Raw genomic sequence first — 26789 nt, 5'->3', positions numbered from 1 at the left:
ACAGACTGACACTACCCACCTTTGTTTGATCTTGAAGCCAGCGCCCATGTCTGTTTGTGTCTTTGTGCGCATGCAGGTATCTGTGTGTATTCTGCGCCTGCATATAGCAGTATGATGAGATTTGGCTTGCGTGCGTATGTGCGCAGCACCACCGTGCGACTCGGTCGTCTGGCCTCTGATCTCTCGCGCCCGTCAGGAATGAGAGGAGACAGAAGGGCGACTTTGATCTCGTTTTAAAGAGATCGCAGAGACGGAGAAGTCAAGAGAGAACGAGCACTTGAATGAATCTCCTCCCTGCAGTGTGTTGTCTCGTTTTTCACACTGACTCAAATCAAACATTCAGATTAGTGGCTGGCCAGATGTGCACGTGCGACACATTCTCGCTCCCACCTTGCCACATTCTGATGCTTGGTCTGAAACGGCTGCTTTGTTTCATTTTAAAGTGTCACTTAATATTAGCCTTAAAACACTCAATTCCTATCATGTACCAATGTTTTCTTTGCACTTCCACTTGTCACTCATTCTCTCTCCCCCCCCGTTTGGTTAGGTATGGGCACTAGGGACATTCAATTATGCATGTAGGCTATAACAATAGAAACACAGTGGTGCAGTAGTTAGCACGATAACCTCATGCCCAGAATAGTCTGGGTTCAAATCCAGGTGTGACCATTGTTGTCTTCCACACTTCAAAGATGTGCATGGGATTAGGTTATGTGATGGCTAGGTTTAAGAGGGAACTCACAGTTTTGGTTCAAATATGTACTTTCACTTCATTAAAGACGAATGGCTAAAAGATAAACATGTCCTGTTTGAAGCATTCATTGGTTATCACAGTGATAACCACGGGTCTCGCTGCATCCATTTTAGATTTCCTATCAGGATTGTAGTTTATCATCCAGGAGACCGCGGTGAAGAATCTAATGTTATAATGCTGTGTTTAGATCTATTATTTTAAAAATGAAATACATAGCATGCAAATATAGCAAATTAAAATGTAACGACATCGTGCATTTGCTGAGCCATATGGCCCCTCTGTTGAAGTCCACCATATCACTTCATAACTAATCGAACAGATTTTGATGCTGAAAAGATGACTCGTGCTTGGATATCTCCAGAGCCTAACAAGAAGCTCGCATAAGTAAACCCAGCTGACAGTTCCAAGCAGATGTTCAGCACCTGGTTGGTTAGATAAACGCAGGACTCCACAGTGAGGCATGTGCTTATTGCTGGGAGCTGCATACCATTTGAATGCTCTTTCCCCGTTAGTTGATCAAAATGATCAGTTTAAAGGTAAAACCTAAGCCTGACAATAGGCATGTCACTCACCTGTGATAGCACGACCTGCTTCACACTGAGGCTGTAAAACTTTTTGCTATGAGTAGGCAGAATTTTGCACTGTTAACCATTTTAACACCTGCAGTAACATAAAACATGAGCTAGCAAGCCACATCAAAGGCATTTTTCTCTCTTGCTGTTGGACCCGACTTCAAAGTTGTTTCTTTTTTTTTTTAACCGGCGGAGGCTGGTGTTCCTTTCTCCTCACACTGGTGTGTGTTGCCATGGTGCTGAGCCGCTGTTGACACTGGAGGGTGTAAACAGGGAGGAGAAGGAACAAGGTGGTGGTGTGTAAGGAGGCGTCAAAAAGACGATACAGTCTGGGCGCTAAGGTGGAGGGGCGAGGCTGGAAGGTCACAGGTTTGATTCTGTGTTTAGCTTCAAGCATTTTTTTTCTTATGTAACTGATTTATGGTTAAACTCTAACAGCATGCACTGTGAATACTTCTGTACTTTGATAATCGGTGAGCATGTATACAAAAGATGGCCATCATTGAAATACCTTATTTTCTTTCTGATGACCAACAGAGAGCAACACCTCTGGTTTCAAAAATGAGTTATGACCTCTGTAAACATTTTGCTGATGAGTTTATAGACGAATCATCTTAGTCACCAGTTCCAGCTTTTATTTAGTACACCAAGCATTAAACACAATATTCAGCTCATAAAATTACTCAACTGGGCCATTTCTGCTGGTTCCTTTTCCAGCATTGACTTAAATGTCCACATTTGTGGATCATTAAATCAGGATCAGCAACAGCATGGCTTGAATCTCCGCCATGTGGACTTATTAAACTGGAGCAATCTGTTGTATAGTTGCATGATGACAGTTTCGTGGGTCTTTTAGATCCTTGCAAAAAGTCCCTTTTACAAAGATTTCTTGGTACTTTTGGGTAAAAACGTGGCTCGATAAAACAACTAACATACACTGTGCTTTTGATCATGTTGTTATCTCCACCATTTCCATAGAGAGTTATGTTGCATTTTAAGCTAAATGCTTTACTTTTTGAACCATTCACTTGTGTGTATTGACTGTGTATCACAATCAAGTTGTGAGTCTGACTATAGATAACATATGATAACAACTAACAGCTTTATCAACTATTTTTTGCTTGAACATCATGTTTTGCTAAATGAGTTTGAGACCATAACTAAGGTCATAAATCCAGTGGGCACGCCCCATTATACTACAATACTAAGGAGATAGTTGTTGAGGTTTTGGAAACACGTGACTGAAAAGGTGACATTAACATGTCTCATTTGGACGTGGAAGAGTGTGCTTCACCATTATTCCAATCCCAACATCACCAAATACATCTGCAACCATCTATTATCTACAAAGGAAAAATATACCACAATGACATCTAAAAAATGAAAACAAACAAACATCACATGAACCCAAAGATCCCAAGCAGCTTTAACGTACAGTGAAGATCAAGATCTAGTTGCAATGGAGATCATCATCTAGAACCAGATATCATGCAGAAAAGCCTCCCCAAGAGCCAAACACACACCTACCAAGATCTAGCAGAGGCGAGACAGCTCATCCTGGACCCATACTGGCAGCACAGACAACCAGGAAACAGATCCCACAGCACCAGAACCCAGGAAGGACACCAGCTGGCACAGCCCTGGTGGCACCACAGGGCATCCACCCAGCCCCCGATGAAGCAGAAAGGACACACTCAACCTACAGGGGCCAGGCAGTAGGACCTTAGGCACGCACTGCCAGGCCAGCACGACTCAAGGAGGAAGAACAAGGGAAGTGAAGAGACAGTTGGCAGGAAGCTGGGAACAAGGAGGATGGGACCAGTGCGACTGACCCAGAACCTCCACCAATGAGCAACCCTTCTCATAGCATATGCAGCTGTTTGATCGATTTACTCAAAAATATTTAGATTCATGCAGCTTTGACATTTGTGTCATTTAAAGCAGCGGTCCCCAACCCCCGGGCCTCGGACCGGTACCGGTCCGTGAGTCGTTTGGTACCGGGCCGCGAGAGTTGAGGTGTGAAATGTATGGTTTTCAGGGTTTTTATCGGTTTTCAGCATCATTTTGTTATCGTTTTTATCGTTAACTCGGTTTCCCTGGGTCTTTTCATGTGTGTTATGAATAAATCTTCTTTTTTTCGGTACCGGTACTAGTTTTATTTTGTTGTATTTATCCGCGACACCTTAAAGGCCGGTCCGTGAAAATATTGTCGGGCATAAACCGGTCCGTGGCGCAAAAAAGGTTGGAGACCGCTGATTTAAAGAAATCATATAAGGGTGAGAAAACACCCTTGGCTCCTTGTTGCAAACTGTGATGGACTTGCATGTTGATCTGGAGGCAGGCTTTTTGGCTGATGAATAGGTTGCTGAATGACCATATGTATATATAACTTCACTTATAAGTCTAATTAGTGGAGTTTTTTTAAATGTCAGAAATGGACTCAATTCCCCAGACAGCTGCAGAGTCAAAATATGGCCTTCTGCTTCTGGTCGGTCCCCAAATCACTGTCACATCTTCATCCAGCTTCCTAAACGTGACTCAAGTTGATCCATGTTTTATTGGTCAGTTTAGTGGATTTGTCTCATTGCGACATAATAAGAGAGGACAAGAGTCTCTTATGAATCTTCAAAGCCACGTGGCCACATGAAAGCAAGCAGCAGCCTTTTGCAACAGCCATCAATTCCATTTTCCCCTTATTATAATCGCCTGGATATGAAACAGGCCCGGCTTCTGTGTCGTTCTGTATGAAACTCATTTCCTGGCTGTTATCGGTTCATATGGTTTTGTTTTTTCTGGATGGGAACCCTAGAAAAGAGAGAGCAGCGATCACAGGAGGGCTAGGCAGCTTAGCCACGCTGACCACCCCACTGATGGCAGTTATGCAACCGGCAGGGCTACTTTCGGTCAGCGCAATGGGTGATTCACGTTCAGGTCAACAACCTCAGGGTAAAAGCAAAAATCCTCGCTTTGTGACTACAGCTCTTGTGAAGGAAACGGTGCCTGCTTTAGGCTGAAGGTTTGATGGTTTATTAATACCAATCACACTCAGTCTTTTTTTTTTATTATGAAGTGTGGCTCAGACAGTTTGCAGGAAACCTAACTTTTGTGCATTTTGTATTGAGGGCTATGCTTGATGAGTCTGCAGTTAGACAGAGTGAGGCGGAGACAGGGCAGCACTGCTGGGTCAGCTAAGCGCTGGCTGTCACCTCTCTGTCAGCTCAGCACTTTTAGACGTATATCTGCCACATAGAGCCGCAGGTCCAGCGACATGCCACTCATTCCCCACTTAGGCCTGCTCTGCTAAAGCCTCTTACTTCCCGCATCGCTCTGATGATAACTCTGCTATCTCTACAGTTTTTCTTTATTATGGAGGGCAATGTTACTTATTGGACATAATGATGCTAATTGGGTACTGACTGGAGAAGAAGATAAGACACCTTAACTTTAAATCAGCTGAAGCACCTACTTCACTTAAATGAATTATTTGTTTCTTTTTTGTTATTTCTTTTAAAAAAATATTACAGAAAAAATATTGAAATTATGCAATTACTTATAAAATCTAACAAAGTGTGTCCAATTCCCATGGTAGGTATGTTAACTGCCTCATTTTTATCTCTTGATTGCTGATATTGTACATTTGGACCAAACCCCTGATGATTTCTGGGAAAGCTGCTCTTCCACCTAAGCCACAGCAGCTTTAAATGTTCCAAGTGTAATGATCTTATAGATCAGAATCACAAAACACATGATTTGAGTGTACACTGAGCGAAATTAATTTTATGTGCAAAATCAGGGGAGCGCTGCTTTAATGGAGAATGGCAGATTTTCCTCAGGGTGCTTTCCGAATACCCCTGTCTTTGTATAGCTGACCACTAGGGGGCAACCTTTTTGGAAGACGCAGACTGTCCGCTGTCCCACTGTGGCCCAGAGTTAATAGCTGGGAACATCTGGACACACGTGCAATTCAAAGGCTGGACACAGCTGTAGACAGAAATCATCCAGCTTTACTGCTCTGTGTTGCTGCCTGCACGAGCTTCTTTGCCTGAGGACCTGAATTTTTTAGTTTACAACACGCTGGTAAAGGACACCAAGAACACCATGACTTCCTGTTATGTTCTCTTGTGTTAGAACATGCCCTTGGGGTAATGATCTTGAGTTGGATAAGCCTTGAGTTTGTGCTCGTTTAAAGAGGCACATGTAAGGAGTCTGATGTGGCCTAACTGAAGCAATGACTGGATCCTTGCATAAAACGCTGTGCATACGAGGTGCCGCTTTGGGTGAAAGGTCTTCAGTGTTATCTGGTAACAGAGGAAAAATGTGTATTCTGCAACCAGTTGGTTAGTGGTTGCTGGCTGTTGGTAGATGACATCAGTCAGAAAGTGGGTGCTGCATCAAAACACTCCTTGTGATTTCCAAGGTCACTAGAAGATTGCTGCAAACCATTTCTGCAAACACTTGCCTTATAACGACTGATCAATAATGAAACTGGAAATAGAGAATGTTTATTTTCAAAGTCAAAGCTCCACTTTACCAGCATGTTGCAAAAAGTGTGGCTTTTACTTTGAAGGGGAACGATATCTGCTTCTGTTTTTTGTGTGATTCTTAGCAAGGAGTTGGCAAATGTTTGCAGAGAAGTCAGCATCTTCCATAAAAACCTCCTGGCTACCAAAGCAATGGTCACCAGAGCGGTTCAAAGCTGCACTGTATACCTCTTTGCAAGCAATTTCAGCCAACAATGGGCAAGCAACTTCCGACAACCACTTGCCATTTAGCTGGAGAATACACATTTTTCCCTAGCAACCTGTGTTTGGTGGCAATAACTGGTCTCTAGACCAACACGATTAGGGTCTTAACAGTCAATTTCACAGCGAATGCCAGCAACCACTTCAGGGAATACACAGTTTGTTCCTGGCAACTGGTGGTTTCAAGGAGCGTTCAACTGGTCTCTTGTGAGATGAGTTTGTCACCACTGGATTGAGCTGTTAATGAAGCTGTAAGATGAACTGAGCATGTGCAATTGAATTATACCTTGTGGAAAAATAAAGCTTTTTTTCATTAGGTTTGATTGGTGATACTATATGTGCACTTTTGACAGCTAAAGTTTAGAAAATTTTAGATGGGAGCTTCTAAATACCTGCCCAGATACATTGCCAAGATGGAGTGTGGTACTGCCTAGAGGAAGTACTTCTAGAAGGAAATTCACTGATTAAAAAAATAAACAAAGAAAAAACGATTAAATTAGGTGTGTGACTACAAAGCTTTAGCTGGCAGGTTTACGTAATGCTTGAATCTAGGCTGGCTCCTGCGGCCAATAGCAGCTCCTGTTTGGCCTACATCCTGTTTCTGAGGCTCTTTAGTGATAGCTGTGAATGGCTTTGGTAGAAAACGCAGTGGAAGTGATTGTGAAGAGAATGGAAGGCAGTGAACAGCCCACTCACCAGCCTGCTGCTGCCCCCGCACACAGAAGCGCACACACAAACATAAAAAATACATACACGCGCACGATGGAGTATTTGCATGCTGGCAACAAGGATGACGCTGATGCTCGGCCATTCAAATCGTCAGGTGGAAAATTAGAATTAACTAAATTCGATTCTGAAGTGAATTTGATTTAATCGATTGGACTCAAAGCAGAAGGGAGCTGGTGCGCACACACATACACAGAAGCACTCTAAAAACACACACATTCACTCACTTGACTCTTTCAATCTTGCTGTCGCCCACACACTGACACACTCTTGCACATGTTTGTACGTGCCAATACAATAGTCCCAGATGGACTACTACCAGAGCAGGGATTACATAACATGAGCCTGTTTCAAACGGCAAACTTTAAACTTAAACAGCGAGAAGCAGTAAGAACATTTTCTTCCACGTGAAGAAACATTTATCATTAACAGCTGACACTGAGCACCTGAGAAATGTACTCTATTTGTAGTTCAAGGAGTAGTGACTTATTTATTTTTAGCCAACTTTGATTGGATGGAGGTAAACAGTCCATATGGAAATACAATAGGCAAAATGCAATTGCATTTAATGATGGTGATGATGATGATGATGATGATGGTTGGAGGGGAAATGCCTTTGCACGGTCTGCCCAGCTACAAAGATGAATTGATTTAAATTTGCAGTCTCACAAAACAAGGGTTTGGCTGTAACATACCAAATCATACACTAGAAAACAAAAGTTCACCAATAAAAATACTAACACACTAAACAATAAACAGATAACATCATGAAGTTGTGTAACCATGCAGTCAATTTCCATGTGACATCTCGATGTTCGAAAACATTTCTCTGGCCGTTATTGAACTCGGGAACAGAAGGGAACATTGTGACCATATTTGTTTTGTTTCATTAATCTCAGCTAACTCCCTCTAAGTCTTCTACTACATACTGGATATTATATGAGTCTAGACAATCAGTGGCGAAACCTGCAACTTGAGTGGTTGGCAGAGGCGTATAACTACAGATAATCCGTCTGGCTCTCAAACTGAGTGGAAACAATTTATCTGGCTAGTTTGGCCTACTTTTCATTGAATTAAGGTGATTTGTGCATCCAAAAGGGTTACCTACATTCTGCCAGGAGCAGTAGCAAAGAAGTACACAGTCAACAGTGTTGCAGTTTGCAGTATTCACCAAATAAAAGTTATACACAGGTACACAATGCCTGTGCAAAACATCATAAGAAACGATATGCATGCCTGGATTTCTAATTTTGGGCTTTTAGCCTTTTTTGAAAGCAAATGGGAAAAAACCCATACAGTGTTAGAGTCCTAGGATGGAATTTAACCCAGCCCCCTGACATAGCCTTTCAGCACATTAGGCACTTGCAGGTGGCAGTGGGTAATAGCTGTGGGCCCAGCTCTCTGAGAACTTAATGTTTGAATTTGACATCTTATTTGGACATGACCAAAATGGTGACGTTGAAGAAGACCAATTTTAATTTAGGTATGTTTTTGGATTTTTATAGGCCTGTTAGTAGAACCTTTTTAATCACATCACGTACACATACAGCACATACAGCTTGTCCCTTGTTCTTTGGATATAAGTCTCTGTGATGTCAACTACCAAAATATACATAAACCCACTTATAGATCATGTATCAAAAAAGATGCTTCCTACACTGCTGACCCAAAACTCCCTGCATAATTATTTTTTAGCATTCAAATAATATATGTACGGTTGTAAGGATGCTGCATAACAAACAGAAACTGGTAATAGCAAAGCATTTGCACGACTTTCGAGCTATCACCCATAGCTACGATTTGGTTGCATAACTAGCAGTTGTTAGAAATCAAGATTTCCCTCCAAATTGGACGCATCTTGCCACATCTCACCCCAAGCAGCAAGGCCCTTGTCCCACACAGTGCAATTTAAGATATTGAGGAAAAGGGTGACTGAGAACAGAGGTAGCTTAAGCCTCACACAAACACACACACACACATACAAGAATGCTCAGGCCTTTGAATCCTGCTCACTCTCGCTCACGTTTCCTCACAGCATTATATCAATATCATCTGCATCTGTTTCCATTTTTGTTTGTTTTTTAAATTCTGAACCTTCCCACATTTCTTTCCTGGTAACATCAAGTTTCACCTTCCTCCTCCACTGGACATACAGCTGAATTTATGTGAAAGAGAACCAAAGAATAAATCTTGGGAGGTGCAGGCGAAATTTAGATGATATTTCTGCTTTATCCTTTTTTGGCATCTCCACTGTAACACACCTTCACTCAAGCACCTGTTGAACAATGTCCATGCTGTCAAGGGCGTAACACTGGAAGGGGTTGTTTGAAGGGGAATTTTCCCTCCCTGTCTCTTCCTTCTCTTTCCTGGGATATGTTACATAAAGAGTAAGACAATAACCTTGTTGTTAACTCACTCTGGAGGGAAATGCAAGGTTTCTGGCTGTTATTCAAGCCTAATGCAAACTATAATCTGAACAGTTGTTCTTTTATGAAACCTGTAATTTACTACAGCTGTATGCAGATCATGGGGATCATATTTGGTCTTTTGGTACTAAATGAAATGCATCCTGCTTGTGCTTTTGAAATGTTGGTTTGGCCTTAAAGACATTTTGCCACTCTGATGAATCTCACATGAGTGCCATCTGACCTCAGTTGCTCTCATGTGACATCAAAGCTTTGGCAGAGCATAGAGGTTAAAATGCCTGAGATTGTGTTACAGTCAGCAGAGGAAACCTCTCAGATAAGTGAAAAATAAGAGCCATGCTTCAAGTCTAGTTGTGCTGGACCTGCAGATACTCCTCATTGATTTCAATTAAATGTATGCTAATCCTAAGTGAAGACATCAAATGAAGTGAAGTAAGGTTAAAAGGGGATTTGTATCATTAAGTGATTAAGTCATTTAATTTGTGCAGAAGTTGCAGCAGTAAAAGGTTTTGTTGACTAATTTCTCTGTTTTGTAATAGTATTGTCAATTAAAAAGACTCAATTTCTCCATATCATGCAGGACTGTGTCAAAGTCTTGAGCCAACCCTCATTTTCTTTATATCTTGCTTCCAAAGAGCCAGGCTTTCTTGTCATTTTCTTAACGTCATCTTAAGCAATAGTTCTCAAGGCTTTCTGTAGGTCTATCAAAGGTTTTCTTTGGACATCAGCTGGTGCTTCATGTAGTTACAGTCCACAGCTTACAGCTGAATATTTTCAGAAAATCTTTATTTCATTTTTTTGATAAGTCACTTAACACTGACCTATGACTCATTTAAGCATAAAAAACAGCACCTTAACCAAGGGATGAACCAGTGTTGTGTCTACATTTAAAAACAACTTAACAATTAATAAATTTCAACATAAGACAGTTTAATATTCATTACATTGGTATTAGTATTTTTGCACCAACAAAGTGATTCCCAAAGAGCTGCTAGATGAAAGTGTAACATATCAGCACAGCGTGCAGTGTGTAACAGCAGTCTGGCGAGTAAGGAGCGGCTAGCAGGTACAGCGGGCATGTGGTGCGGAGGTTAGCCGGATAACTCGAAGCCAGTCAGTTAAATCGAACAACAGACTTTTATTTGACGTTAGCAACATCAGACGATACAAGCCAGGTCTCCACGGCTCTACTCCGTCCGTGCATACATGTGCGGGGATGTGTAGTTGCGGGCGCCAGCCCGTTACAACGGTAAGGTCTCTCTGAACAGACACAAGAAACTTTTTTGAGGAAACTGGACAAGCAGAGGACAAAAAAGAAGTTGGTAAAAACATGAAAGAAAGGACATGAAAACAAGCAACATATGTATAGCTTCTTTCTACAGCCCATCACTCTGATGAACACTAAAGACTCTAGTATGCTGTATATGACAATACTGTAAAGTGTACTGTATCTACTGTTTTGTTCTATTGTACATATCTCTATATCTATATATTGCTATTGCCAGCATTGCCTAGAAGTAACAGGTGCCCAGTTGCTTGTATGTGTATTCACGTTTGATTGGTGCAGATACTGAGGCAGCAGACTGGTTAGTGTTTATCAGCAAAAGGAGTAAAAGTGAGAAGAGTCACTTTGCTGTACGCCTGCACGAATGTGACTTCGACTGACAGCTGTGAATGAGCCAGTCATTGTGAACTGTGAATGAAACAGCTGATGCTAATCAGCTAACACATGCACAAACCTTCAAAACTGTGTAATTTTAAAACTGTATATTCTGTGTATTTATTATTTCACTCTTATTGCCTGTTCTTATTGTCCTTATCTTCAACGTTATGCTGCTCTGTTGTTTGTTAATTGCACCTTGGGGATAAATAAAGTCTTTCTGATTCTGATGACAGCTTCAGTCCGCTGCTAATGCTTTGTTTGTCACCAGGGACAATTTTGAAAACATTTTTTGCTAGGATGTTCACAGTGAAGATTTAACAGGTGAGACACCAACTACTTACAGCAGCTAAAAATACTTCTTAACAAAGCTTTTTGTATTACTTTTCCCCAACTAACTAGCCTGTGAATGCAATGGTATTTCACAGCTGATGCTGAAATCGTAAAGATGCACACTGACGGATACTCATAGACACACTTTGAATATCTTGTTATAATGGATTGTTTTGTTTGGAAACCTTTGGGTCCTGACACTCATTAAGCTGTTACTTTGACATGCACCTAAACATTATTACCGACCAAGAAAACCTTCCTTATAGCAACAACACTTCCCGGAGGGAGCAGTTTCCAGCATCTCGAGAACACAACAAAGATCTAGAGGCTTTGCCTCAAAATCCCCAGGTGGCAATCCAATTGAGCACCTATGGGATGAACCTGAAGAAGACAGGTACATGAAGGCCCCACCCTGCAACCCACAGGACCCAAAGGATTCCCTTCTAGCAACATCACAGGGTCCACTCAGGGCTAGATGCCTAGATGAGCTGGAGTTATTGAATCTGTAGTATTTGGTTTTTATATGGCTGATGACTCTGTAAGGCAGATTTTTTTCTCCTGAATTTAAACTTCCATCAGGGCAAGAAAAAGGATTTTTCACTGATTTTATTTCCTTTGCTGATGGACTACAGAGGCCTGGACGGAAAAGAGAAGCCATGACAGCTAAAAAAAAATGAGGGCCATCTTCTGCTCCCCGCTCTCTCTGGTATTACATCAGGTGACAGGCGCTTCCATGCTACAAGAATGCATCCTGCACTCCCTGATGAAAAAAGCAGGATGTTGCTGATGCTCATAGGTTCTTTCAGCCATCAGGCCCCACCCAGTGCCCCAGCTAATAACAAAAGACTCTGCTGCCTGCTCTAACCGATTAACCAAACAAATGCTCCCGGTGGCACAAAAAACATGTCTGTAAATGCACGTGGGCATTCCAGACATGCCTGCCTGTTTATGTGGCAGAGGTTCAGGGGGGTTCATTCATTTGTGTGCGTGTCTGTGTGACTGAGGGCAAACGTGCTGGATGGATGCTGCCAGTGAACGGCCTGAGTGAACTCTCTGGCTGAATTCTGCTTTTCTCTTGACCTCCTGTTGTAACTATTGTATTTGTGCCACAGGGAACAGATTGAAGAGAGCATCTTCTACTGATGGTAATGATAGCTGTGTGGATACTCACAATCAGCATGAATCAATATGGAGTCATTGTAAAAAATAAATAAATAATAAAAGTGAATGCTCTTTAAATTCTAAAGCAAAAATAAAAATAATCTGGACCTTATCAGGACTTAAAATTAGATAAATACAACCTCAGATGACCTACAAAACACGACATATTAGACCATGTGATTATTTATTTAACCCTCTGGAGTCTGGGGTCTAATTGGCCCTTTTTTGACTACTTTTGAGTTTACCTTTATACTTCACCATTTGAAAAACTCTTAACCTGGCCTTGTTTGGTATCATTCTTTTCAGCACAACCTCGTGTGTCTGAATTTACGGTCATTATTTGTCATTTTGACATACTGTATTCACACAACTGACCTAAAATTGCAGAAAAAAACTAGAATCTGAGTAGCAAAAGGTGAGATTTTGCTCACCTTGCAGCCATTAAGTTGACCACGAACACTGCTGTATGTTAGAGTATTCTGGAGCTAATGCTAAAATTAGGTCAAAGAACAAGGAGCATCATATGTTCAGAGTTTCAGTTTAAAGTTATCTGGAAACGCCACGTTTTCATGTTTACAGTATAGATTCTCTGCTTGGGGAATACGCACCTTTTGATCACTTCCATTGCCGCTGTTATTTTTAGATCATTGAGTACATCATTACCACTTAGTGAAAAACTCACTGTGTTTGAACTGACAGCACTAAAATGCAAGCACTCAACAAAGTACGAGTGCACTACAAAGACGTGTACTAATTGAGTATATGAACTGATAAACAAAGAAAACGTGACGCTTGTGATGTGAATGAATTTGCGCAGCTGGAAGACAGAGGCTGTCAGCATAAATTATGGGGGAATATGCATTTATTAGACCTGTTTCTCATATGCTAATGCTTCTTGAATGAAAGAAATATATTTTTCTGCAACTCCCATTCTCTTCCTCATTCATAACCGTAGCTAATATGACAAAGACTGACGTGAAACCGGGCGTTACCCAACAGAAGGGAGAGATCCGGAAAAAAAAGGCTAAGAAAGTGAAAGTAAACAGTCATGGAGAGGTGAGACGTGTTAACCTTACAAGAGGTGACAGCTAAAGAACAAAATGTGATATGGTGGGGGTGGACATAATGCAACGGTGTGCACGCATAAAATCTGTTCGCCAGACAGTGACTTCTCTCGTTGATGGCTTCCATGGATGACGAGGAGGTTTATTCACACAGGGCGAGTGACATCAAACAATGTCATTCAAGGGTCCTTTAGTATTCAGGTTGTGTGACTGTGTGGAGCTTGTTACACAATTTCCTTCAACAACTTTATTATTCTGATACACTGGAGCTCAGAATCAGAATCCATTTATTATCATTAAACATCAGCTGTTTAACAAAATGATTAGCTCTGTGCAAGCAACATTTAGAAGACATAGCATAAAAAAACATAAATAGTTGACAATAATACCAAAGAATCTGACTAATGTTATTCAGTATATTTTATCAACAAAATGACAAGACCTAAACATCCAATGAGCTGTCAGTCTGAGATGCTCTGACAAACCCCTCAGTAAACATGAAGCATTAATCTCTAGTCTGAAAGATAACGCGCGAGTGAAAGTTTTGGTTCTTCAAGCAGCCACTTGAAGTTGTCTCCCAAAGCAAGTTAATTTCTATACTCTGATGTTAAAATCTTTTTAACCCAGTGCAAGTGTTTTTGGTCTCTGTAGGTGACCTTTTCATACCAAGGTAACTGTATTTTGTTGGGGTTTAGTCAGATTTGTGGTAATTTTGACTGATCTGTGCAGACACAGGTAGATGTAGCCGATAACTGTTTGCTAGCCTTTTCTCTAATAAATAATATGGCTTGCCACAGTGCACCCAAGACGTTTGTGGTCCAGTCTTGATGAGTAAAATTCAACTATTTAATTAGTGTGTTAACAGGTTTTGATGCTAACCAAGCTAGCTACTGTTTACTAATTATCCAGCAGTTTGTAACAAACTAATCACGTACTAATAGTACATTTTACTATACTACAATAGTGCAGAACTTAATCAAAAGGCATCTGGAAATAACATCCATACAGTTTAAAGATGCAGCTAGGCTAGCTAGCAAAGATTGCTAGGTTCCTTGCTAACTTTGCGCTCCCCCTTGTCTAAATGTCGCTTTTAGCTCCAGAAAGTGAAGACTTATATATTTTTTATACACTCTGGTGTAAATATCCACTCAATGGATATGGACATATGTTGAAGCCACTGTGTTAGTGTTTTAAATCTGCATTCTGTCTGAAGGCCACCATAGCATGGTAGCGAAAAGACTTCCAGTGCTAAGAAAGTGAATGAGGAAACAGATTTCTTGACCTCATTAACTACTTTCCTGTTCATATTATGTTCTCAATAAATTAAAAATGTAAAAGAATAAATGTCTGTTTTCTACTTTTTTTGGCCATACTATGTATAAAAATGAGAATTATCTGTGGAATGCTCATTGGCTCCAACACCATGAAGCATTATTTGCAGTCAGATGCACCCTTACACATTGCATCTGTTTTTATGAAATCAAGAGGCAAACAGCTGTAATGCGGATTTCAAGGCTTTAAAATGGGACTTCACAAACCAGTGGATAACTTCACGATAGCTGTATCCATCTTACTTATACTCTCTGTGGCTTACAATCATTAGTAGTTATGTATGATTGCTCTTTCTGCGAGACTCCTTTTCTCCTTTCTCAGTTTTCTTGAAGATTTTAACTGGATCGGGTCAAACTTTGAAGGCAGACTGTTGGACTGAGTCAGAGGGAATAATGTAATGAAAAAAATTAAATCACAAATTGAAATCACAAAAAGTGTGAGGCTTAACTGTTTTTAGAGAATAATGCTGGTACAATATGCAATACTGGTTGGTTGCGTAAGAAGTACTTTAAGGACTAACTCAAATTCTCGCCTTTCCACTTATTGATAATGCTAGCTTGATTTTACTGGGATGTCAGGCACACTCTTATATAAATCTGTGCCCAGAAGCGAGATCACCATCACTACTAAAACCAAGGGAATTGCAGCCCATTTCCATTTTAAGTGAGACAAGATATCCTGCCAATCTCAGCAAGAGATCTTTTGGGTCTCATTTTGTAACTAAGGCCTGGATAAAATCAGAACTATGATTTAATGAATGCTTTGTGAAGATTCAGGCATTTAATAGTGCATATTATAGTCAGTTTTCGGCATCAGTGAAGCCAAATGGGAACAAGCATGTGAGTGCACACTGCCTACTCCTCTGACGTTGGATGTTATTCATGAGCAGCGTGAACGCGGATACGCACGCAGAGCGTGATAAGGGGAAAAGCCTAGAAGATATTATTATCTTCCAGCAGCGAGTGAATGACACAGTGACACGCACTCAGTGGTGACGCAGGGGCTTTCATCCGTCTAACACTTCATGTAACTGGAAACAAAACACAGTCAGCAGGAGGAAGGAAGCGAAAGAGAGGCAGAAAATGGCAGTCCTCAGCCTTTTCCACATCGTGAATAATTAAGCAATGCTGAGCAGTTCACTGAGCAGACAACTACAATTCTATTTTTAGTCATCCTGAGCAACGCTGACTGTTCATGACAACTTAAAACATGAGAGGCGGAGCTCATGCAAGCACGCAAGTAAGCGCACAAGCATATACAGTATCTACGTGGAAAGCTAAGCTTGTTCTCAGTTTGTATATATGCATGCCTCTGTTACTGTAGCAGCAGCCAGGTGGATGTTCCATATTCCACAAATGTTCAATCTGCTTGCGATCTGATGAATTAGGAGGTGATTTTACCATCTTGATCTCCTTGTTTTTATACTGAACAGTGTTGTCAGTGTCATGCATTAACCCGATTAAAGGGAGTACCATTGGGAGTTCTACAATGTTTAGGCAGGTGGTACGTGTGAATTTACTTCCCTATGTGTTTCAAAGCCAAGTAGCAACCTCATGGGCAATGTTCCCTCTAAGCAATCGCGCACTGCTGACAAGGTCTCTGCACACAGAAAATCTGCGTTGCGCACCAAAAAAAATCTAACCTGAATTGAAATTAAGTGAGTCAGTGTGAGTCAGTAAGTGACTGGCTGCTCCCGTATGGGATTAGAACGATGCCACCTTATCCCATAGTCCAGCCAATGATGCGATTCACATTCGTATATACGCAGCTAATCAACGTCGTCCTTATGTGCAGACACCAGTGTTTTAGCGAGCAAAGCGGCGTGGCTGATGTGGAGCGAAGCCACGTTAATGACAATGTGAACAACCATTGGAGATGTGAGCAGGACAGACGGAACAACTGAGTGTGGAGTTTCTACCAGTTTTTAAATTGTGTTGATAGGCCACGTAAAACCGGAGTTATGATAAAAATATATGGAATGTTTGGTTTTCTTCCTGAATACTATCGTTGTTTATATTTACTGCGGGAAGAAACGGTAAAAACTGTGTTTTGTAAGGAAAACGCTCGAAATCACTCTCCGCCTGTGAGCAAAAACAACACCAAAAAACCCACCCTACCCTTTCCTATTGGTCGAAAAATGTACCATGTCGACCAATCAAAAAAATGATAAAGCAACATGGCGTTTAGTTGTTTAGGAAGGGGGGAAGTTTTAGGAGTGACGGCGGTGTTTTGAGACGTGAGAGATTTGCAACGTTTAGCGCAAATCTTGTGTAGTTAGTGTGTAGCGTAGCCAATAGTTTTGTGTGTGTCAGAACAATGAGGCGACTGCTGAATGTTACAGGTGTTACAGCAGTGATACATCTCCTGTTGTCAGGCCTGCAGGTATCAGGCTGTTGTTCTCCTTTATCTCATAGTGGACAGAAATTATTTTTGGAGCGGCACAAATAATTTGTGTGGCATCAGATTTGATGCAGAACAGCTGATTGTTCTGTAAATAGTTTGAAATATTTATTTTAAAAAAAAAACGCCTTGGCTGCATTTTTAGGTAAATAGCTGCAAAAAACTGTTGTTTGCATATCTCAGTTACTTTTTTGAAGAAGTAACTATATAATTAATTGTCCAACATTGGTCATTATATGCTGTATTTTGCAGACAGAGAGTTACAGGAATCTCTCCCAGACCACAGACTCATAATACAAGTCACAGCTTTATAAAAAAAGAAAAGAAAAAGAAAGTTTTGTTTTCAAAATTGGAGTTCAAGTTATTTTTACTTCCAGTAGTGTTAACATACTACATCATGAACAAGATTTTTTTTTAAAATTTTCATTGTAAGTGGGCTAATCTATTTCTGATGTTCAAGTCCCCATCACAGGGCACTGGGAATGAACTGAGGGATTTTAACTGCAGAATTGCACAGCTACAAATAACAATACCTTTTTTTAGTATAATTTGCAGTAATATTTGCATTACTATAACACCCAAGCCCCAGTATTAACCATGACTTGTTACTTTCTGCAAGCGATTTTATAAAGAAAAGGCTTGTAGTGTAAAAGTAGTCCTGTAGTCCAAAGCAGGGAGTGTGATACATAAATAGCAGTCCATTTACGCAATACAATAAAACACAGAATAAATAATTCATTTTTAATATAAGAGAGCATGCTGCCTGAACTCTTGCCCTCATGCTCCTGTAAACAATAGTAATTTCATCCAACTGAAAACTACAGCACTTCCCATGTTTTTTGCAGCTTCTTATCCCCTCCTATCCACAAACGAATATTGCCCTGTGTTACAGGGTTTTATTCACGCTTCATGTTATATGTTCAGAGAAATAAATTAAACCGTAACAGGCTAAAAATAACTGTCACAATGATAATATCCATGCATGTAGGACTTTTCATGTATGGTCACAGTAGATATTCTTTTCCCTTCAAGCGTCTTGTGACTTGCGTTTGTACTCTGGCCCACGAATGAACCCCAAAAGCCTGCTGAGTATTTCAGAATAAGCTTTTTACATATATAGGCCTCTTAACAAGTAGAAGCTCAGTTTGAAAGTTGCTGACCTGTGGGTATCCCCCCCCCCCCCTCCCCATTCAAGCATGCCTCATATTTGTCCTCTGCGCTTCAGTAACCAGCACGATCCATCTGTCATATCATGTCTTATCATATTCCTGCAAAGAATGTTTTTTCCAAGAGTTTGTGTGGAATATCAAAGCATGTATGTGTTCTTATACATGCGTGCATATAACATTCAAGCATATAGCACGGGTGGTGAAAAGGGTGGGTGTGTGCTTCAGGGCGACAAGGGAATGTAGGAAAATGTAATGGGCGATGTTGACACACTCCAGTGTCTTAGAAATACACGCACGCAAAATTTGCCTCCCCATGATGTCATCAGTATGCTCCGTGACTCAGGTGCTGACAGGTGGGTCTTTGCATACCAAAGTCACCAACGGTTGACCTGCAGTGATGTCACTCACTCACTCACTCACTGCTAAGCAAATAAAAGGACTGAGCAGTGGTTAGAGATGATAACTTATCATCATGTTAATCCTCATGACACAGTTTTTGACAGCATGTCATCCGGATGTTTTAAGCCCCAGCGTGTTTATTAAGTCTAACTTTTGGCTACAAGATGCACTTTCCTTCTAGAAAGAGCTGCAACATTTGAATGGCACTGGTTTCTTGCAGAGGCATATACTGTCTGCATGGTGTAAGACTACAGGTGTACTTATGTAAGAATATAAATATTGACCTAAGAATGAAATATGGGTCCATAAGTAGACCCAGAAGTGGAACTTAATGTTATGAGTAATGTATTTACGTTGCATTAAATACTGTCTTCAAGTCTTTTTCCAAGTTTATTGCAGTGCTATCAGCCATAAAGAAAAACCCAGGCAGTTGCAGTCAATGCATGTTGTAACGACACCACGGAATGAGGTCTGGCTCTTCTGCCTGCAGCCTAAATGTCACAGAAATAGCATTGTACTTTATGTAAATGTTGCATGTACCACATATCTCTCTCAACAGAGATTTACGTAAGTCCAGGTTAAATACATTGTTTATTCACAATGGAAACCTCCAAAAATAGATCCAAAACAAAACAGGTAGAACACCCGATCCTCACAACCGTTTATACTGACACACTTTGTTGGTAAGCCATTGAGGCAGATAAGTCAACAAGGAGTTCAATATATATAGAGTAGGTTTAAATTAAACATGGAAAAATCCATAGGCTGTAAATAAAAGATAACAAAAGCTACCATAACAACATCTATTAAATTGTGAAGCCTCAACATTTGCATTTTAGCTACCACAATTTTAATTGGTTAATTAGAGCCAGAAATGACCATATTTGGAAAATATGAAAGGGTGAAGTACCAAGTTATTGCCTAACACTTTCAAGCTGCATACAGATAATAGTTAGTGCAAAGTAACATACAACTAATACAAATATAATTAACATGCAACTAAATATTTTTAAAAAGCTTTGAAGAAAAAACATCAAATTTCTCAGCACTGTGTGTGCATAGCTAGTAAGCTAATAGACCACCACTACCATCAGATGGCAGCTCATCAACTCTACTCCAGGCATCCAATTTCACCAGAGGCTTCAAAGCAGCACTCTGTAAACCAATGTAATTAACTCTAGACAGTCAATGAGCAGCAGCAGGGTAGGCCTACTTGCAAGTAGCTTACTGTAGAAGCCTTGAAAAGTAGCTGAACTGGACCATACGACAGATGGGCATGGCCACCATGATATCACCCATTGGTTAGTGGCTTCCAACCACTTGTGACAAGTGGTTGGCTAATGAGCTTACCTCAGTTGCAACTGGGCCCATAAAATCATCAGGAAAGTATTACTGAGGTCAGAAAGGGAGCCAGAAGCCATTTTCCAAAAAGCGTGTTTATAACAGGAAGTCTTCTTGCAAACAGAAAAGTCACCATTTTTTCTGTGACCTTTTTGACCATTAAACGAAAAGAGATTTAAGGTACTCTCATGTTCGCAGAAGTTACATCAGTCTTTCTGCTGTCAAGTTAAGAAAGCAGCAATAAATAGCCAGCAGAGATCAGGATGAGCAAACAGAGAATTCAAACACATGCATTACTGAAGGGGTAAAGAAACATCAAAGTGCAGAGTCATAGAAAATCACTGAATCAAATTCACTTTGGAATTATTATAATTATGCTTCAGCGAATAGCCTACAATACCTGAACTATTTCCCTCCAAACAGTGATCCTGTTGTAATTCTGGTTTCCCCCTCTTACTTACTTAAATCTTCTTCTTCTTCTTTTTAATCTGATCCCCTTTAAGCTTTCTACTCTTTCTAAACAATATCTTAGAAAAGATCTGGAAGTGTCCACAGCCCTGGCAGCATCATTGCCTGTTAGGTAACAAGGTCACCTGGGACCTTTGCCATCCACCTGAACACGGAAACGCCCACATTAGTATTTGTCTTTGGCTGTCTTACAGAGTTTTCCTGTATTACTCTGACACTTTGTGTTCCTCTGTGTTTTTTATTTATTTTTTAGCAAATACTTGGCAGAAAGCAGGAGTGCAAGGTGATTTATTTTGAGTTTATGTGCTCTCACTCGACCTCCAAACAGAATACAAAAAAACCCATAAAAAAGAAAACTATCCTCATCTTTAAGTAGGCTGCATTGATCCGCTGACCCCTCTGTGCTTTTGGTTGTTTACCTCTGGATATAAAAAGAGAACCCTTCTTAAATAGCCATCTAGTGAATCAAATGTACATGCCATCCTTGGAATATAGGTCTATAGTCCTTAAGTGGCTGTCTCTAAGCTGGAATGCCATTGTTTGTGCATAAAAGCAGGCTGCTCTAAATGAGGGTTATATATTCTGTGTCAAACCTCTTCTGTGAGCCATATAACTTTTGAAAACAGCAAGATTGCAGAAAGAGACAGAAAGTAGGCCGTAATCAGTCGCCTCACTGCTCAACCATATTTCCACTTCGCCGTTGTGACGCTGGATGTGACCTACTTCTGCTTGGCCAGCATCTGAGCTCCCTGGTGCAGGTTATACTGCATTGCACTCACTCACTTCATATTAAACAAAAGCCTTTGCGATCCAGCTCAGCTTCCTGTGGTAGGATGGGTTATAGAGAAAAGCCTGTGGGACTTTGTGCCAGGCTGCAGTGAAGCCCGAGGAGCAGCTGCATCTTTTACGCAGCAGCGTGAGTGAAAATCTACCGCTCAGCAGCACCCTCAGCTCTGTAGCCTTGTATTTGCTTCATATGTTTATTTCAGCTCAGCATTTTTCCCATGCACTAAATGTGGCTGCTGTGGCTCTGTGGGCTGTACTAACTTTTTACAAATTCAGGAAAATGAAGACCTGAACAAAGCAAATGAAGGTTATTAGAGCTTTTAAAACAAACACGGTTTTTACAAGGTTTTGAAGGTCTTGTCTCCAAGAATGACAAGAAGAAAGTACAAAAATAGTTAAACATGGTGATAGCAATGTGCAATCTTGACCTGCTCTAAGAAGCAAAATTCAATAATAAAATGAGACTATACATGTCTATGCAATGACTGTTTTGAGTTTTGTTCAATGGTAGCATGCAGTCATGGTCGAAAAAAAGTATGCCCTCTTTAAATTCTCAGGTTTGAGGTATCAAGACATAAAAATAATTTGGATCTTAGCAGGTCTTAAAAGAAACTAAGACAAGGCAAAGTACAACAAACTAAGACCTACAAATCATGAATATTACATAGTAAAATAAAGCAAGACACATGCTAATCAAATGAAGTTGATAGCACTAGACTTGCAACTGATCTTTATCAAGTGTGAGTTTTCCAAATGGAAACGGTGTCCATCAACCGGCAGTGAGAAAGATTCACAAATGCAAAACATTTAAGGTGGTTGCCAATCTTCCCAGGAGTGGATATGCTACATTCACCCTGAGGTCGGACTGTGCAATGTTCAGAAGAAGTGCAAGAAAGCCAAGCGCTACATCTTAAAGAAAAAAACGGACATGGCAGCAGCCAAGGGTTTGCAAAGTTTGGCTATAAAATACAGTGCCACGTTTGTTGAAAACTAAACACAGCATATTAGCACAAACACCCCGTGCTAGCTGTCAATGTATATGTGTAAGAATCCAGAACTGTGTCTGATAGGATCATATGCAATACGCAAGTGCCCCACAGGGAACAGTTCCATGGCTCCATTTCTATTCACCATATACACCACAGACATCTGTGTGGTGAAATCTCTCCTGCTTCCTGCAACAGTTCTTAAATGACTCAGCAATTGTTGGCTTCATCGCTGACAGGGACAGCAGGGAGTACAGAGAACTGACCAAGGACTTTGTCAACTGGTACCAGTTGAACCGTCTCCAAATCAACACTGGGAAAATCAAGCAGTTGCTGGTGGACTTTCACGTTCCCAAAAAATCTTGTGCCAATGCAATGGCATCAGCCATCTTTTAATGTGTGGTCTACTGTTATAACAGTATCTCCAATGAACAGGGTGATCATTAGTCCATCATTACTTTAAAAACTGAAGGTCAGTCAGTCCGGAAAATTGCTAAAACTTTAGATGTATTCAAAAGTGTAGTCGCAAAAATCATCAAGGGCTACGATGACGCTGGCTCACATGAGGACCGTACCAGGAAAGAAAACAAAGAGTCACCTCTGCTGCTGAGGATACATTCATCCAAGTCACCATCCTCAGAAACTGCAAGTTAACAGCACCTCAGATTAGAGCCCAGATAAATGCCACAACAGATTTCAAGTAGCAGACACACCTTTACATCAGCTGTTCAGAAGAGACTCAGCAAATCAGCCTTTTATGGTCAAATAGCTGCTAATGAACCACGACTAAGGAAAAGCAACAAACAGAAGACATTTGTTTGGGCCAAGAAACACAAAGAATGGACATTAGACCAGTGGAAAGCTGTGCTTTGGTCTGATGATTCCAAATTTGAGATCTTTGGTTTCACCTGCCGTGTCTTTGTGCGACAGAGAAAAGGTGAATGGATGGTCTCAGCATGTATGGTTCCCACTGTGAAGCATGGAGGAGGAGGTGTGATGGTGTGGGGTGCTTTTCTGGCGACACTGTAGGAGATTTATTCAAAATTGAAGGCACACTGAACCAGCATGGATACCACAGCATCCTGCACCATCCCATCCGCTTGTGTTTAATTGAACCATCATTTTATTTTCAACAGGAAAATGACCCCAAACACACTTCCAGGCTGTATAAGGGCTATTTGACCAAGAAGGAGAGTGATAGAGTGCTGCGCCTGATGGCCTGGCCTCCACAGTCACCTGACCTAAACCCAATGGAGATGGTTTAGGATGGTTTGGGATGAGATTGGACTGAAGGCAAAAAGGCCGACAAGCGCTCAGCATCTCTGGGAACCCCTTCAAAATTGTTGGAGAACCATTTCAATTCTATTTTGAAGAATCTAAAATATAAAACATGTTTTGAGTTATTTGACACTTATTTGTTTACTACATAATTCCATATGTGTTCATTTATAGTTTGATGACTTCAATGAGAACCTACAATGTAAATAGTCATTTAAATAAAGAAAAACCATTAAATGAGAAGGTGTGTCCAAACTTTTGACTGGTACAGTATATATCTCAATGTGCAATATCTTTCAATCAGATTGTACAATGTTTTTCACTCCCTCTTGCTAATAACGATCATTCACTTATCAAACTGTATCTTTTGTGTCATATATACACAATTTCCCAACTGTGGGACTAATAAACACTCTTACCTTGTATTTTGTATAGCTATAAATCTGTTGTTTGCATGCTCTGGAAAATAAAAACATTTCATTGGAAGCATCCAAGCCTTCTTAAAAACTTCCCAAACCAGCCCATACATGGAACAAGTGAATGCACTGTTAGCGTTAGGTATGAAAATGGGACACAGTTTGAAGTTAAGGTTGCCTGAAGGGATCCTTGGAATTCTGTTCCTTTTACCTCTTAACGGTGCATGCCAGGTGTGAAACTGTGATTGCGTGACGTGATATGACTGGTTTGTTTGTGCATGTGCTTGTGTGTACATATTTGCACCTTTCTTGTGCAGGTGTGTATCTGGTGTCTCTTTCCTGGTGCATGTGTGTGGTCTTGTGTGTGTGAGCACACTGTGGGAATAGAGTGGCACTGAGAGAGCCTTTTGGGAACAATAGCAGCTTATTATTGGGAATCCCTTGTTTCCTGTTTCTCAGAACTAGCTGTCCTAGTTGTAACACAATCACCGTGACAACCGCAGCTATCGCCATAGCTACGAGTTACCGGTAAACAAGGAGAAGGGGGGTGAGGAGTGATGGGGAGTTGAGGAAAAGCAGGTAGAGGTAAGGAAAAAGGAAAAAAAAGAGGGAGCAGAAGAGGAGGATGGAGCGATAAACACGAGACGAGACGAGGGACCGTGAAAGTGGGCAGAAAAGAGGAAGCAGCACAGGTTACCTTACCCTTGTGATTAATGAAATTGACCCCCATCCCACCACACACACGCACACACACACACACACACACACACACACACACACACACACACACACACACACACACACACACACACACACACACACACACACACACACAAACAAACAAAAATATTTTTTTTTAAAAACCCTGTGGGAAAGAAGAAAACCACCTTTGTTTATGCAGTACTACTCCCAAAACCTGTTGGGTGACTCCTATTTTGTTTACAATGGAAATGTTCTCAGGTTAGTGCGAGTTTCTTGTGTAAACCACTGCTGGCATGAGTGAGAAACTTCTGAGGAAAAAGAAAACCACTGATCGCGTTGACGAAATAACCCAAGGGTGAGAGCATACGCTAGTGCGCACATGCTCCTCTTTTAAGTAGAATTGAAAATGTCTCAAGCTATTTTCCTGCAGTGAGCACTCACTGTCAGGTGTTTCTTAGAGTTTTGACGCTATTTTTATGAATGAATGGACCCTAGTAAAAGACAGAGGGAGAGAAACAGAGGCCAGAGAACGTGGCAGCTTGCGTCACTATTCCAACTCCTTGGGGGTTTTTACCTGTGACGCACTGGCACTGCATCGGGGTCACACTGTTCTAGAGTTCTATGACGGACTGCTCCCACCACCCCACACACTTCTTCTTTCATAAGAGGGAGCCGAGCTGATGTTTACACACAATGATGCTGAGTCACTGTTTGAGCGCTGAGGCGCTGATGCTCAGGTGAACAGAGTCACCTTGAGCAGAGCAGGAAGAACGGCCTATTGTGGCAACAGAGATATGCATCTGCAATTTCTGACACCAACAAAGGCAAACATATGATATTCACACCACTATTTTTTCAGAATTCTAGGAAAAGATTGTATCAGATACTTGCTTTCCGATCTGAATGTTGAAGATTGTTACCCTTGAGCTCCTTTCAGTCATGGGACAGGTAACATTGCCAGTTTCATAGGTCTAATAGAATGATGACTTTATGTCATACTTGGGTCACAACACCTGCCTCCATCCCACCCTCCATCTTTTCCTTCTGCTTAGCAGCTCCATTTCATTAATGTTCCTCACCACACCATTCACACATTCACGCAGTATGAGCCACATGCAATCACGGGAACACACCCACGCATAAATCCATCCATCCATCCATCAGCTCTACTCTGAGCTACCTTGAATTATTGTTTAGTCCAATTAAATGCTTTCCTTGTTTGTGCAGATGTAATCAGCCCAGTCTCACTCAGGTATGGACCAAAACAACCACAACAAGATCCTTTTCAGGATGTTGTCAAGGACTGGTTCCCCACTTTCTCATAGCTGGGTATGTGTTTCACTGACACTGGGTTAGATGAGTGAATTTGTCATCTCCATGTTGTCTTTTGTTTTAAAGTAAATACCGTAAACAATTACCTGTCCAAAGTTTTGAGAAATTGACAAAAGAAGGCAACTGGACATCTTTAGGTTTGCAAAGACCATAAAACTTCTTCAGTTTAAAAAAAAATGGTGGGGAGTCGTGGGTTTTTAATGTTGGGGGTTTCCTTTGGAGGGGGTCATACAGATCTTTTTCTGATCATCACAGGAGTCATTATATGATTTGACTCCTGGTGTGAAATATGGTGTGGGTCACTATCATCACCAGGTGTTAAGGATAATACACCTGGCAGAAGCTGTGACAATACAGTTTTAAAAAATTGTTAAATGTTTCTTTGAAACTATTACAAAAAGTCTGTACCTAGTCATTACAGATATCATCAAAAGCTCTCTCTTTAACTTCTCAGCACATTCAGTTCTTAGAAGACAAAATAGCGCCCTTTCCTCTTCCCTCTCAATCCCAGGGTCCTCCCAAGCTCATATATTCTCAGGCTGAACGAGCGGTGAAAATGCAGCCTGATCGTGGACCTGCTGCATGCGGTTGAGCGAGAAGCCTGTAGGAGGGACACAAATGAAGGAGTAGTTTCTCTACACAGTGGTAGTTTTCTCCCCTTTCTAAGCAGCTCCCATACATTCTTGGTAGCGTGAGGGGAGCCAAGTTCATCTTGAAGTGGTTGTTACATACCTGTGGCAAA

This window comes from Maylandia zebra, linkage group LG17 (assembly GCF_041146795.1).
Source record: "Maylandia zebra isolate NMK-2024a linkage group LG17, Mzebra_GT3a, whole genome shotgun sequence".
In the NCBI taxonomy this organism is placed as follows: domain Eukaryota; kingdom Metazoa; phylum Chordata; class Actinopteri; order Cichliformes; family Cichlidae; genus Maylandia; species Maylandia zebra.
This window is presented reverse-complemented; position numbering follows the sequence as displayed.